Source organism: Orcinus orca, chromosome 7 (assembly GCF_937001465.1).
Source record: "Orcinus orca chromosome 7, mOrcOrc1.1, whole genome shotgun sequence".
NCBI classification, from domain to species: Eukaryota; Metazoa; Chordata; class Mammalia; order Artiodactyla; family Delphinidae; genus Orcinus; species Orcinus orca.
Window position 1 is genome coordinate 114633222 of NC_064565.1, and position 14917 is coordinate 114648138.

At 42.1% G+C, this 14917-nt stretch overlaps 1 long non-coding RNA gene across 1 annotated transcript; it reads right to left on the reverse strand.

Annotated features, from left to right (window-relative positions):
- Positions 1–312: 312 nt before the first annotated feature.
- Positions 313–14265, reverse strand: LOC125965030 (uncharacterized). The gene is made up of 3 exons (XR_007478484.1): positions 14042–14265; positions 11373–11579; positions 313–360 (listed from the first exon to the last, which is right to left on the reverse strand). It is a non-coding gene; the product is annotated as an uncharacterized LOC125965030 (long non-coding RNA).
- Positions 14266–14917: the final 652 nt, after the last annotated feature.

The window sequence follows — 14917 nt, forward strand, 5'->3', positions numbered from 1 at the left end:
TATCGAAGTTTTTGCAACAAAAGACCAGGTAGTCGGAACATCAAAGGATGACTGTTAATAAAAGAAAACCAGACATCTCAAGTTAGGGAATTTAGTGATTTTCTATGTAAGGGAAGATGCAAGAGGCTGGGCTCACTGAAATCATTCCTTTGATATGCACCTCAGCTATGTGGGGCCAGCATCCTGTGTTTTCTCATGCTGAGTTTCCTCAGGTGCACCGTGAAGGTGGCTACAGCAGCGAACTGCTACGTGGGCTTGGCAGGGGGCAGCCTGCGTTTGTCTCCATCCTGAGTTCCCTCAAGGCTCACCATCCCGGCAGCTGTAATGTGATGGCTTGACGGCTGCAACATCCTTTGTTTACTGAAATGGCAGAGGCAATATTTTAGAAAATACAAACTAATCAGTAGTAACTGGAAGCATATCAGTGGTTGCCTGGGGATGGGGAAGGGCTGTAGCGGAGGACTGTGAAATGAGGATGGAGTTTTGGGAGTGACGGATGCGTTCACTATCTTGAATACGGGCATGGTTTCACAGATGTATTCGCATCAACAGTTATTAAATTGCACACTTTAAATATGTCAAAAAAAAAAATCCCGCCCCCGCCAATTCTCGTATCTTATCACCCTGGCTTGCCTTCAGCAGAAGTCTTGTCAAGTCCGTTTGACCAGAATCTCCCTTACTTCTGGTGCTTTCTCTTAGTAATTTTCCATCCACAGACCCCACCCTCTGCTCCTCGTCTCCTGAGTAGTCTGCCTTACTGTTCTTTAACAAATGTCACAAATAATTTTTCTTTAACATAACCTGCCCATGCCTTTATCATTAGAGCATATTTAAAGAGCTGGTTAGAATTCCTCTGCCCAGCTGATTATGAATTTTCTATATATAACAGTAGATCTATTTTTCTCCCCTTCTCTGGAAAGGCAAATCATTCCATGAAATAGAGTCTGCAATTAATGTAAAACAGAAACCCTTGCTTAATTAATATATTCTTTAAGTCAGATCAACCTTTTATTGTAAGTCTTTCCCTCATATGACCAACAGGAAGTTCTGACATTCCTTGCTTTGCTGTAAAGTGAAATTATATATAAATCTACCTGGAACCATGTTGAAACTTGTATTTGTAGTCCAGTGAAAATCCATTGAAAAAGATCTCTATCTCTCTGTGAGAAACACATGTCTGAAATTGACATCCTGCCACTACGAACTCCTTTGGTCAGTTGACCAACTTAGTATTAGCTTAAAACTAAAACACCGTACTTGTCAAAAACTTCGAAGGAAAGAATGACTTTCCCTGACACTAGCTAAAAGAAAAATGGTGCAAGAGTTTCTTTATATAGTTGTTCTTGACATAAATTAGACTCATGTGAGAAAAGGATGTCTAAGTCTATATTCTAAATGATACAGCAGAGGATTACAAGGCAGACTGTGCAGATTGGAACAGCAGTCCATGGTTATTTTTACTACCGATAAATGAATTGCTTCAGATAAAATGTCTTCCTGTTCCTTTTCTCTCTCTTTCTCAGTATATTTCCCTCACGCCCTACCTTATGACCCCAACCTCTCCCTTTCCCACGTATTCACAGAACCACACATACAGAGACACACGTGCAGAGACACATCACAACTCCAAGTGGCAAGGAATCCATCCCCTGAGCATTTCAGTAAAAGTTTTCCATCCTCATTTTCTTTCCGTTTAATGCATTTTTCCGGAGCAAAAAGACTCACAGAAATAAAGAACAGAGGATCAAAGTTTGCTTCTAGCTCCACCCTTTCCAACTCTAAAAGGACCACCAGAATATGTAAACAGGAGAAATCAGCGTACTTGTTAGAAGTCAGGAGTAAGGGCCTCTGTATGTTGGAAAACCAAAGGGCTCAGAGCTGGTCTTCTCATTGCCTCAAGTGTTAGTTTCCTTTGGCTGCCCTAACAAAGTACTATAAACTGGGTGGTTTACAGCATCAGGTAAATGTCTTCTCTCAGAGATCTGGAGGTTCTGTGGGACCATCCATTCCAAGCCTCTCTTTCAGCTTCTAGTGGCTGCCAGCGTTCCTCGACATTCCTTGGCTTGTGGCTACATCATCCTAATCTCTGCATCCAGTGGTGACATGGTGTTCTCCCTGTGAGTCTGTCTGCAAATTTCCTTCTTAGGAGGACCTCAGTCACTGGATTAGGACCCATTTAATCCAGTATAACCTTACCTTAACTTGATTATATCTGCCAAGACGCTATTTGCAAATAAGGTCACATTCACAGGTTCTGGATAGATACGGATTTTGGAGGGACAGTATACAACCCAGTACGTAGCATGTTGAAGGAGAATTAGAGAGGACTAGTCACGGCGACCTCTCAAGCCTTCAGCCAACCACTGGGGGTAGCCGTCTGGTTTAGGTGATGCCATTTCTATATCCAGCTGGTTAAGACGATTGATATAGTCTCATCCTCCCTGCCACAGTGATTGGTTCAGGAATCAGCAAGGCGCATTCCTCTGTCAATAATTAGTTTTAGGGGTTGATGAATGACCCATGTTGGACCCTTGAAAGGGAAGCCAGGACTTATATTAGATGGTCGAGGACAGAGAAGTCTTTTTCTCCCCCGCCTATTTTTTTGTTTTGATATTTCAATAATGGTTTTGATTTTAAAAATTACACTTTTACTATAGAAAGTAAAGCACCAGAATTATAAAAAATTACTCCTAGTTTTGCCGACCTTATAATCGACATTATGAAATATTCTTCATTTTTCATAACATCTATACACTGTTTTACTGTCCAGGTTTATTGAGGTGTATTTGACATATAACATTGTGTAAGTTTAAGATTTACAATGTGATGATTTGATATGTGTGTATATTGTGAAATTGTTACCATGAGAGGGTTCGTTAACACCTCCATCACTTAATTACCATTTTTCGTGTGTGTGGTGAGAACATTTAAGATCTCTCTAAGCAACTTTCAAGTATATAATACAGTATTGTTAACGATAGTCACCATATTATACATTACATCCTCAGAACGTGTTCATCTTATAACTGGACTTATATACCTTGTGACTGGCATCTCTCCTTTTCCCCCACGCTTCTGCCCCTGGTAACCACTATTCTACTCTCTGTGTCTACGAGCTCAGCTTTTTTAGATGCCACGTGTAAGTGACAACACACAGCATTTGTCTTTCTCTGGCTTATTTCACTTAGCATAATGCCCTCAAGGCCCGTCCATGTTGGCACAAGTGGCAGGACTTCTTTCTTTCCCATGGCTCAATAATATTCCATTGTATATATACACATCCTCTTCTTTATCCATTCATCTGTCCATGAGTACTTAGGTTATTTTCAGATCTTGGCGTTTATGAATAATGCTGCAATGGACGAGGGATGCAGATACCTCTTGGAGACCCTGACTTCATTTCCTTTGGATATACACCCAGCAGTGGAATTGCTGGGTCATCTGGCCATTGTATTTTTAATTTTTTGAGGAACCTCCATATTGGATTTGCTTTGGCCAGTGGGATGTTAGTGGACTGCATGCAGCAGGAGTGGAATGTGCACCTGTGCTTCTGCTCGCACCTCTGTGCTTCTGCCATCCCCCAAGGAGACGTATGACTGAGCTGGCCTTCTGCTCCTAGGAGGAGGATGAATCACACATGGGACAGAGCCACCCCGAAATCTATTCAGCTGAGCCCGGACCGGCTGACTCCCAGCTGACCTACAGACTCAGGAGCTAAACAGATGCCTACTGTTGTGTGCTGTGGTTGTAAGGTAGAGCCTGGCTCACATCACATGTGTCCGAATTCTGTTCTCCTGCCTGTTACCGGTTTTTATTTTAGTCATTAAGAATATCCAGTGAGTTCCTTTTGTTTGGGTTTCATGCCCACAAAGTAACTTTCTGTTTACGTTTTGCTTTCTCATCTAGACGTTCACATGGGATGACCGTAAATGCTCTCAACTTTATGAGATTCACGTCATGTTCTCATTGTAAATTTGTAGGTTGGCATTCTTGAGCATCCTCCAGGTTTTGCTGAATTTAGCTGGGATTAGAATGAGTTGCTCTGGGCACACTGACCAACAAAGATTTTGGACATGGAGTGGACCCCGAACTATGGGAACCCACTCATCTGCTGCTGTTCAGTAAGACTTTGGGGTACCCTACTTGGACCACATTTCTGAGCCTTCATATCCTCCAACTGCAGAGCACAATGGTAAGACTGGGTGGAGGTCTTGTTTTTGGAGGTCGTGCTCTTAAATTCCACTTTGTCTTTTTTTCAGGTTAATGTGTCTCCATGTTTTTGTGACAAATGAATAGTTACTTTCTGCTGTCATTTGCTACCAATACTTAGGGTCAAAATCAAACTACAGGATACTGATAGAATTTTTTTTTTAAGTAATCCATGTAACTACAAATCTCAAGATTGAAATTCCTAGATTCATATGTGTGGCAACCTGGTGCCGTCTGTAGAGCTGCAGTGGCCTTGGCATCCTCGCACACATGCTCAGGGAACGCCTGCCCGATGCAGCAGGATGACACACTTGTTTTGTCTGGAACACGCATCTGAAGTATAAATGTTCTGCTCAGAAACATGTTTTAATAGGTTTTATTTTGTTGGCTACTAATTCAAACACTTGTACTGCTTCAATAGTCAGTGATTAATTCCAGGTTCCTATTCATGTGGGACTTACTCAAAGCTCCTCTCAAAACTATGCTGCATTAATCAGTGTGACTCACCTTTTCACTATTCCAGAGCTAATAAGAGGGATTATCCAGCTGGTGCTTCAGGAAATGAGTGAGAGTGAGATAAGCTGGGAAGCTACTTCTGCTTGACTTCTTTGCAGTTTGAAAGGAAAGTTTTCTCATAAGCGTTTTTTCTTCTAGTGCAGGACGATTGTATTTGTACTTCTTTTTTTTAAAAAAATGATTATGCTGCTTATAGGAAAAACCCACAAATAATAAGTGTATATAGCCTGATGGATTTTAGCACTGAGAACCCATTGGTATATCCAGTACCCAGGGCAGGAATCAGAACATTCTCAGCAACCTAGAAGCTTCCTCTGTCCCTAATTTCTTTTTTATCAGCTTTGTTAAGTTGTAATCAACAAATACAAATTGTACATATTTGTGGTGTACAATGTGATGTTTTGATATATGTATACATTGTGAAATAATGACCACAATCAAGCTAATTAACCTGTCACCTCATATAGTTCTCTCTCTTTTTTTGTGTGTGAGAACATTTAAGATCTATTCTCTTAGATTTCAAATATACAATGCAGTATTATTAACATTAGTCACCACGCTGTACCTTAGATCTCCAGAACTTATTTATCCTGCATAACTGAAACCTAATACCCTTTGACCAATATCTCCCCATTTTCCCCTCCCACCCCTCCCCCAGCCCCTGGCAACCACCATTCTAGTCTCTGCTTCTATGAGTCAGACTTTTTAAGATTCCACATGTAATTGAGTTCATTCAGTATTTGTCTTTCTGTGCCTGGCTTATTTCACTTAGCATAATGTCCTCTGGGTTTGTTTGTGTTATTAAATAACAGGACTTCTTTCTTTTTAAGGTTGAATAGTATTCCACTGTGTGTGTATATATATCCATTTATCCATCAGTGGACACTTAGGTTGTTTCCATGTCTTGGCTATTGTGAATAATAATGCAATGAACATGGGAATGCAGGTATCTCTTCGAGATACAGATTTTATTCCCTTAGGATGTGTACCCAGAAGTGGGATTGCTGAATCACATGCCCTCAGATTTCTGACTCCATAAATGAGTTTTGGCTGTCTTTGAAGTTTATATAAATGAAATCATAAACTATATATGCTTTTGTCTGTTTTTTTTTTCACTCACTGTTAGGTTTGGGAGTTTCATTCATATTGTTGTAATTAGCAATTGTTCATTCATTTTCATTGCTGTATAATATTCCACAACAAGCCACTGTTTATTCTACCATTAATTCTGTCCCCAGTGACTAATGACATGGACTCTTCTTTCAAGTATTTATCAGCCATTTATCCAATAAGTTTTGTTCATTTTTCTATTGAGTTTTCTTTCTTTGGATTTTTAAGAATTTATTTTGTTTAAAATTTTTTTAACATTTTAATAAAAAGCTTTTCAATCTATAGAAAAGTTGCAAGATGTATCTAATAGATACCCATATATCTGCTCATCTTGATTCGATTGTTAACGATTTGCCATATTTATTCCATCTATCTATCTATCATCTCTTTTTGTGAATCATTTGAGGGTAAGTTATAGACATTATAACTCTTCATCTCTAAATACTTAAGTAGGGATGTCTTAGGCGCAAGAGCATTTTCTTTCAAAATCACAATATTATCAAATTCAAGGAATTTAGCATTTTTATATTGCTGTTATATAACATATAATCCACATTAAAATTTCACCAATTGTCCAAGTAATGTCTCTGTAGTAGCATTTTCCCCTAATATAGTATCACACATTGCATTTAGTTCTCATGTGTCTTTAGTCTTCTTTAATCTGAATAGGTTCTTAGTTTTCGTTTTTCATGGTACTGACATTTTTGAAGACTACAGACTAATGATTTTGTAGAATGTGTTCTAAATATAGATATTTCTGGTTGCTTCTTTAGGATTAAGTTCAAGGTATTTATTTTTCTCAGAATATTTCAGAATTGATGCTCTGTCCTTCTCAATGCCTCACTTCTGGAGGCTTATGACATCACTTTGATCACCCAAATAAGATAACGTCTACCTGATTTTTCCACTAGAAAGGTACCTTTTCCTCCTGTGTAATTAATTTGTAATTGATGGGGAGGTACCATGTGGCTATCATGTCCCCAATAAACATTCACCCAAATTCTTGTCCGAAATTATTACTAGTATGGTGGTTGCAAAATAGTAATTTTTTAACCCAGCTATGCCTCCTACATCTATTAGTTGGCATTCTACTGTTAAAAATTAACTTGAGGAAGATGGCATTTTTACAATATTCTGCATTACTGTTCAGAAATATGGACTCTCTATTCTTCCCCCCTTTCCAGAAGATTATTTTATAGCTCTCAGTGCAACTTTCACTTGTCTTCAAGATTATTTGGAGGTATTTTATGGGATAATGGGATCCTTTTATACCATGTCTTTTAATTCAGGGTTATGGGTTTATAGGAAAACTCTTTTGGACATTGATTTTGTTCACATGCTTTGGTGAACTCTCTTCTGACGTGGACTCTTGTAGTGTGCTTTGACACTTTAGGCATATAATAATCAGAGCAATGATTAATATAATTATAACAACTGCAATCATAACATAGCAACAATCATAGCAATACCATGACCATGACATAATGCAACACTATGTTCTGGGTGTCTTTAATACCGACAACAGCACGTGGAACTAGCGGGCTTGCAAAGAATATTTGTGGGGTAACTGCATAAATTGGTAGCCACAGTCACAATTCTCACTTTCTCCTGATTTCACTGAGTGCCTCAAGTGAATCACTAACTGTGACCATGACTGTTGTTTTAAGATAACTATTCTTAATCTGTGAGGCAAGAATCCGTTCAGTCGTAGTTTTCGAAGAGTTATATCTGAAAGGGAAGTGATTGAAATGGTTACATATATTTTTCTTTTTTCAAGTATCAATATAATGCATCATTTACATTTTATGACATCTTTCCATTCCTGGGATAAATTCTATATAATCTGTGTATGTGTGTGTGTGTCTTCAGATTCAGAACATAGGTGTGTGTGGTAAGATTTTGATTAGAATCTTCACATTCTTGTTAAATATGAGACTGCTTTACAATTGCCATACCTACTAGTCAGATGTTGAAATCAGGTTTATGTTTGCGTTTCAAGACAAGTTTTCTGTTAAATTACCATTGTAATTTGCTTTAAAATATGACTGAAACCAGAGCCTTTAAGAAGCCATTGTTTGAAAACTTCTACAATACTTTTGGGTTATTAGCCCTGTTATTTAAAATTTTCTGTTATTTAAAAATTTGCACAAAATATTTCTCTTCATTGATATTTTCAAGTTTATTACCCACAATTTTTCTAAGTAGGCTCATCTTTTAAAAAGGGTGTTGTATCTTTTTCTTTAATAACAACTTACAAATTTCTAATTTATTTTTTGGTATTTTGAATTTTTAAAAATTAGATTGGACAGAGGTTTGACTGTTTTGCTATTTTTTTTTAAAAGGAAGCTTCTCTTGCTTGTATTTATGGATTCCACCTTTTTTCCAACTAATTAATTTCTGCCATATTTCTTTGATTCTTCTTCTCTAAGTTTCCTTAGGACTCATTTTTGTTTAAAAACAAAAAATAAAACCTGAGGTGAATTTTTAGTATATATATTTTCCATCATTTCCTTTTTAAAAGTGTGCCTTTCTCTCTGAAAAATCTTAGTGGCGCTAACACATATGGTGTTTTGAAATGACGCATTCTCATTTTCATGCTCATCTAAGTAGCCCATCATTGTATATTTTATTTCTTTCTTAATCCTACAGGTTTTTAGACAAGTGACTTTCATTTTTATTTATTTTTAAATTTCTGAGTGATTTGGTGCTTTGTTTTGAGCTCACATTATTGATTTGTGGGTTTATTGGGTCATGGTAAAAAAAAAAAATAGGGTGTTTTGTGCACTCCTTTGGGGAATATATGAGATCTGTAGAGGGGAGCATATGACCAATTTTCTAAATTTTCATGGATAGTTAAAGTAAAAAAGAAAGCTTATTTGTAGAAAAAATTAAGATGTGTCTATAAATTTCTTATTAGTTACATTGATCAAATCTCCTGTGTCAATATTTGTGTTTGATCTCTTCTGAGCTGACAATATTGCTTTAAAATATTACGATTGCTTTTCTGTTCAATGTCCTTTGTAATTATAATAATTTTTGCTTTATTGGGTTTAAGCCAGCATGTAAAGCTCTACCATCATTATCTTCTCACAGTGGACTGGGTTTTGTGTCCATTAAAAATGGCCCTATTTGCCCCATTAAATGGTATTTGCTTAGAATTCACTTTCTCTGCAATTCTATTTCTCCTCTTTACGTGCTAATATTTGCATGTTGTGTATTTGTTCTTTCCTTTATTTTTTCATCTCCTTGTTTTCCCCCCTTTGGGTGTATTTTTGTAAACAGCATACCAGGGAGAATCTTGGTATTTTAATAAGTGGATTTAATCCATTTCTTGTGCTGTCATGTTTCATGTGTTCGACTTTAATGCTTTTCGCTATTCCATTTCTCATCTGCCCTTTGTCTTAGAGGAATACATTTAGCTTGCTTTTATTTTCTGAAATGGTTTTGAAATTTGATATTCTAAATGTAATCCTAACAGAGCAGTGCTTTCCAAAGTGCTTAGCAGAACATGGGCTCTGTGAGATGCTCTGTGGAAAAAAGACATCTGAGGTCAAACATCACGAAGAAGGAGGCAGTCTGTGTACCACCTTAGAGAGTCTTAATGCACAACAGCATAGACAAGGCTCTGATAAGTCCTGCAGTGGTGGCTGAAGGGGCAGCCTGTGTTTGCTTGTTTTCCCAAGTTATTTTTAGGAGGGCTTATACCACTATCATAGCCTGAAGTTCTGAAGAAGATACTTCCCAAAATGTTAGTCAAATATGAATTTCTGAGCCTATGTTGGTTTAGCAAGGAAAATTCCAGTATAGCTAAGTTTCTCTCTCCATACACCCATCTGTCTTTAAGATTCAGCCATGTGGTTTGGTGCCCCTAGAAGAAGAGGGTAAGCCCCTACAGCAGAGGTGCTCACCGGATAGGGAAGGGGATGATTTGAGCTAGGGGAGGTCCCCAGGGGCATGAAGAGGGGGAGAAGGCCCTTCAGAGTGGGAGGCAGGAGGAGGGGGAAGAGAGTTGAGCCAGGAGGTGGCAAGTCAGAGTCCTGCCTTCCCCTCGTGTTGAGCTCGCCTGCGGATCGGAAAAGGATGGAGACCCTAAAAAAGCAAGAGTCAAAGCAGAAGCAAGGGGCTTTTGTCCCATTTCCTCTTTGGGGCTCAGAGGGACCAGCTGACCCACTTCACCACACCAGCAGGGGGAAGGCTGCCACGTCTGGGTTGAGACCCTGTGCGCTGTGCTTCAGAAGGTTGCAGAAGAGGGAAGCTGGGAGTCTGGAAGTTCCCATAGCGAGGGGTGGGCCAACCCCACGGCTGAGGCTGGCTCTGGCTGAGACCCTGAGGACCAGTGAGCAACAATGTGGGACCCCTGGGGTGCCTGGCCACGCCCAGAGAGCCTCAGGCTTACACAGCCGGGCCAGACGGGCACAAGTGGAATCAGGGCATCGCTCAGGGGCCTTAGGGGGCCCCAAACCTGGGTCAGAATTCCTTCCAGGAACAGAAGGCACACTTGAATTAGGATACCCGGAGTAGAGTGGATAAAGGAATGGTTTCAAAGGTGTGTCTGAAGGCAGGGGACCAAAGGGGACAGTGCAGCATTCTGGGTCAGGAGCGGATACTGAACCCGGGGATAGGGGGGGCTGCTTCCCAGGAGCTGAGACCTTTAGTCGAGGGACCAGGCAGCCCCTGGGGACACCACAGGGAAAGAACCAGGGAAATCCATCTCCTGCCCTCAATCTCCTCCCGCCTCCCGTCTCCTGCCAGCCCAGCCAGTAGCTGCGGGGCAAGGAGGCCTACAGATGGGGTCCATACAGGTCAGCCGTGCAGGACCCAGAGCGGGGTGGGGAGGACGGAGGGTGTCACCTGCAGGGTGACACCCAGGGCAGTGCAGGAACCAGCCGTGGAGTCGACCCTCCCTCCCCCATGCTGTGAGGTCAGGTCCACTCACCTCTCTATCCAGAGGTCAACTTGCTGGCAGAAGGGAAGCGAGAGTCACTGAAAAAGAGCCCAGGACACCCTTCACTAGGAAATTTGCGTTGTGATCCCCCTCCTGTCCTGCCACCTCCCCAGTCCCGAAGGACGGATTCAGATCAGCCAGGAACAGCGATGAAAGATAACAGGTGAGCAAAGTCATCACTGTTAACCCTGATCCCCAAGGACGTGACTGTTTCATATGAGTCCGTTTTAAAGACGGACCTGTTTTAGTGGTCGCAAGTCGTTCTGACGAAGAGGCTTTGCTGTCGTTAACGCCTCCAAATAATTCCCGTTTCCCTTGCGCAAAGCAGCTCCCGTTACTTACAGCCCACATATCGTCAAACAGTGATGTCTGTGCTTCTACTTCCCTTTAATTGAAATATTGAGTGATCAGGAGCATTCCGTGAGCAACCTCCACGAGGCCCCAGAGACTCAGAGCCTGCACAGACCCTCAGAGCTCTGCAGTGGTGGAAGGGGTCGCCCGCCTTTCCCTCTGTTCAGTGTGTCAGTGGCAGGCGTCAGCCCTGCTGAACTCACCACGATCACCTGGACTTGAATGAGTCGGGAAAACATACGTGTATTCCAGACAGTCTTCCTGTGAGCCTCTGTTAGCCAGGCTTGCCGGGGACTGCGGGGTTGGACCAATACAGTCAGGACAGCTGATGTTGTGGTCACTGGCTTGTTTCATAGAAGGTTCAGAACGTGGATGGTCCTGGCTGGATCATCCGTGGATGGCAGGAAGAGTGGATACGGGAGGCCCTGGGAGTCGTCTCGAGAACCACCTGGTAACACTTTTTTTTTTTTTTTTTTTTTTTGCGGTACGCGGGCCTCTCACTGTTGTGGCCTCTCCTGTTGCGGAGCACAGGCTCCGGACGCGCAGGCTCAGCGGCCATGGCTCACGGGCCCAGCCGCTCCGCGGCATGTGGGATCTTCCCGGACCAGGGCACGAACCCGTGTCCCCTGCATCAGCAGGCGGACTCCCAACCACTGCGCCACCAGGGAAGCCCTGGTAACACATTTTGACAAGTCCTCCAGGGGTCACCCTGTTCACTCTGTGGCTCTGTGCCCTCACACCTGAGGCTTCCTCACAGCTGGGTTTCAGCTGGAGCAGAGATGCACAACACATCAAAGGCACCGGCGGAGGGCGGGGGGTACACTTTGAAAATGCTGGTGCCTGGTTTCTGTCTCCGTCCATCAGTTGGTAGCGTGTGGGCATCTGTGCTTTTGAAGGAGCCCGGGTGATTCTAATGTGCAGGTGGGCTAGGATTGAGGACCGCCAAGCAGGCTAAGCCCCTTTCTCCTCACCTGTCACTCTTGTCTCCCCCAGGAGGAAGGGGAGCTGTCGTTCATTGGTGATGGTTGGAGAGTGGTCGGGGCATCTCAGCCCAGCTACTTTTCACTCCCTATTTTGAACTTGCCTGCAGAGAGGTGTGCTCTGGCCTGTGGTCCTGCCCTGCAGTAAGGACCATCCCCTGAGGGCGAAGTCTTGGGGTGTCTAGCTCTGCTCGTGTCTGCTCATGGCCAGGTGGGTGTCTGCTAATTCAGTGACGAAGTATTAGGAGCTCACCTGGTCAAGACCTCGAGCCATGTCTCCAGTGAGCTTTGGCCAGTGATAAAGCTGATAGTCTCATCTTTTGCCTGACACCTCTTTCTATATCTCACTGGTTCAAAACACGGAGAGAGAAGAGAGGGGTGGTCCATATTGCAACTGCCCACCCCCACCAGGTTAAATCTGTCTGATTGGCATATGCTCCTCCCACTATGGGGAATGTGTAAGGAATACTGTGAATGTGTTTCAAGAATGTGTCTATTTGTAATAAAGAACTAAGGGTAAGTAAAAACAAATCAAATTCATCTTCATTATAATAAACACTTACTTGTGTATTCCTTTGTTTTCATTCTGGTTTCTAAATTCACCCACTGGAGATGACAAATAAATACATGTTTTGGGGAAGCGAAAGATGATCACTACAGAAAGGCAAGTTAGGATGGAGCCCTGGGTCTTAGACGCGATCGTTGGTGTGGATAAGCCCACTATGTGGTCCACTGGGATCTGCTCCGAGAGTCTGGCCCGGCCACACCTCTGTGCAGACCTAGTTGCAAGGGCATAGATCTAGTTGTGTCATAGTCCTTGAGGCAGCTCTTAAGGCAGCTCTCCCCAACCTAGACGGCACCAGGGGCTTAGGACACATGGCCTGACTTGGAACGCCATCCTTATCCTAAACTAGATACCATTCATCAGATGACATGAATTATCATATAGAAAAAATGTTTTTCAGGGAAAGTTATACCAAATTATTTTCCCAGCAGAAATATATGAAAATTCTCCAGTCTTTGCTAACAGGAAAGATGATCCTTTTTTATCCTTAAACTTAGAAGTGAAGAATAATATCACATGGTTATTTAAATCTTCACTTTGTTAATTAAGGCTGAAATTTACTTATTTTGATTCTTTTCAAATTAAATGCCTTCTTTATTTTCCTCTGAGAGTATTTCTTTCTAACTGATTTTTAAGAGCTCTTTATAGAGCAAAGCTCACGTAAGTTGAAACTATTTTTCCCAGATTGTCATTAATCTTAGTTTTGATTTTGATGGCTTTTCATGGAAACTTTATAAGTTCTGACATAATATATATATATATATATGTATATACATATATATATATGTATATATGTATATATGTAATATATAATGTGTATATATACTTTTCTCCCTGTTTGATACTGAAATATTTGTCTATACCCTCACATAATCTCTAACAAAACACGTCTCAACTTCCAATACTAATGAACAATTCCATCCTGAAACAAAATGGCCAGCATAGAAAAGTCATCAGTGTACACGGAGAGATGCAGGAGGTCAAGAAAGGGAAATAATGTGGAAAAAAAGAACAAAGGTGTCTTTATTGCAGGAAATAAAAAACTTCAAAATGTACCGACAAAGTTTGCATTTCTCAAAAGGAGACCCTCTCTAAAATTAGAAGAGGTGGATTCCAGGTGAAAAACAAGTCTGCAGTGTTTTGGATTCCAAGGGAGGTGGTGAGTGGTTTGGCCATTGCAGAAAAATGAGTTGGTGAAGTGGAAAGACCAATTCGAGAGCAGGAGCTAAAGGATAAAGAGATGAATGTAAACCCTTCATTCACTCAGCAAGCACTGGAGTAGCTCCTGTGTGCCAGGCAGGAGATACGGATGAAATAAATACTTGCCGTAGCAAGTGGGACCGTCAGTCCACAGGGGCCACCTACCTGCCTGTCAGTGCTGGATGGGGAGAAGCTGGAATATCTGACCAGGCAACAGCATCACTGCTTCTATTGCAGCCACACAGGATCACATTGGAAAACATCCTGCACATTCTAATGGCATCTAACCTACTGCTGCTGCCACTGCCTCCCGTGTCTCCATGGGGACCGCAGGGGGCCCGCCCTGGGGCTCCAAGGCCCTGCTCCTGTGGTCATGACCAGATGTTCAGGCTCTCTTCCCATAGAAAACCACTTTGCCAGGTTGGCTGGGTTCAGGCAAGCTTCCAACTCTGACCACACGCTTTGTGATGTCCAGGATGTTCATTGATTGTAAAATGATGTAACAACACATTAAAACGAGACTCCTCCTGTCTCCATTCAACTGAAACTTGAAGACAGTAGATGCTACAACCCGCCAAAACCTCCATGCAGAGATTTCAACATAGATTAAGAAACCCAGTTGTACAGCTTTTAAAGACCCTCACCCACACTGAGGTTGGGATGCGGAGACTGAGAGGAAGGGTTTATGTAAAGGGTTTTGGAGGAGGCCACGGTGGCTGTTAAGCCTGGGCAAGGGGTGAGGGGTATCTGCTCCCCGCGCGAGGATGGTCTGAGGATTTTCAAACCTCGTCCTGGAGAGTTTGGGGCATGATGTTCCCTGCAGTTTGGAGCCACAGAGAACTGGCATCTGACTCCCTCAGAGAGATGTAAAAGTCAGAGGGGAACTGACCAGTTGCTGATGGGGGAGCTGCGGGAGGGGCGGGGGTACTGGGGCTGACGTGTGTGCCCAGAGTTTGCTGGGGCAAAGAATCCATGAGCATTTCTTCATACGGATCCAACAGGTGAGACCATAGTGCAAGACGTCAGGTTCCACGATATCCC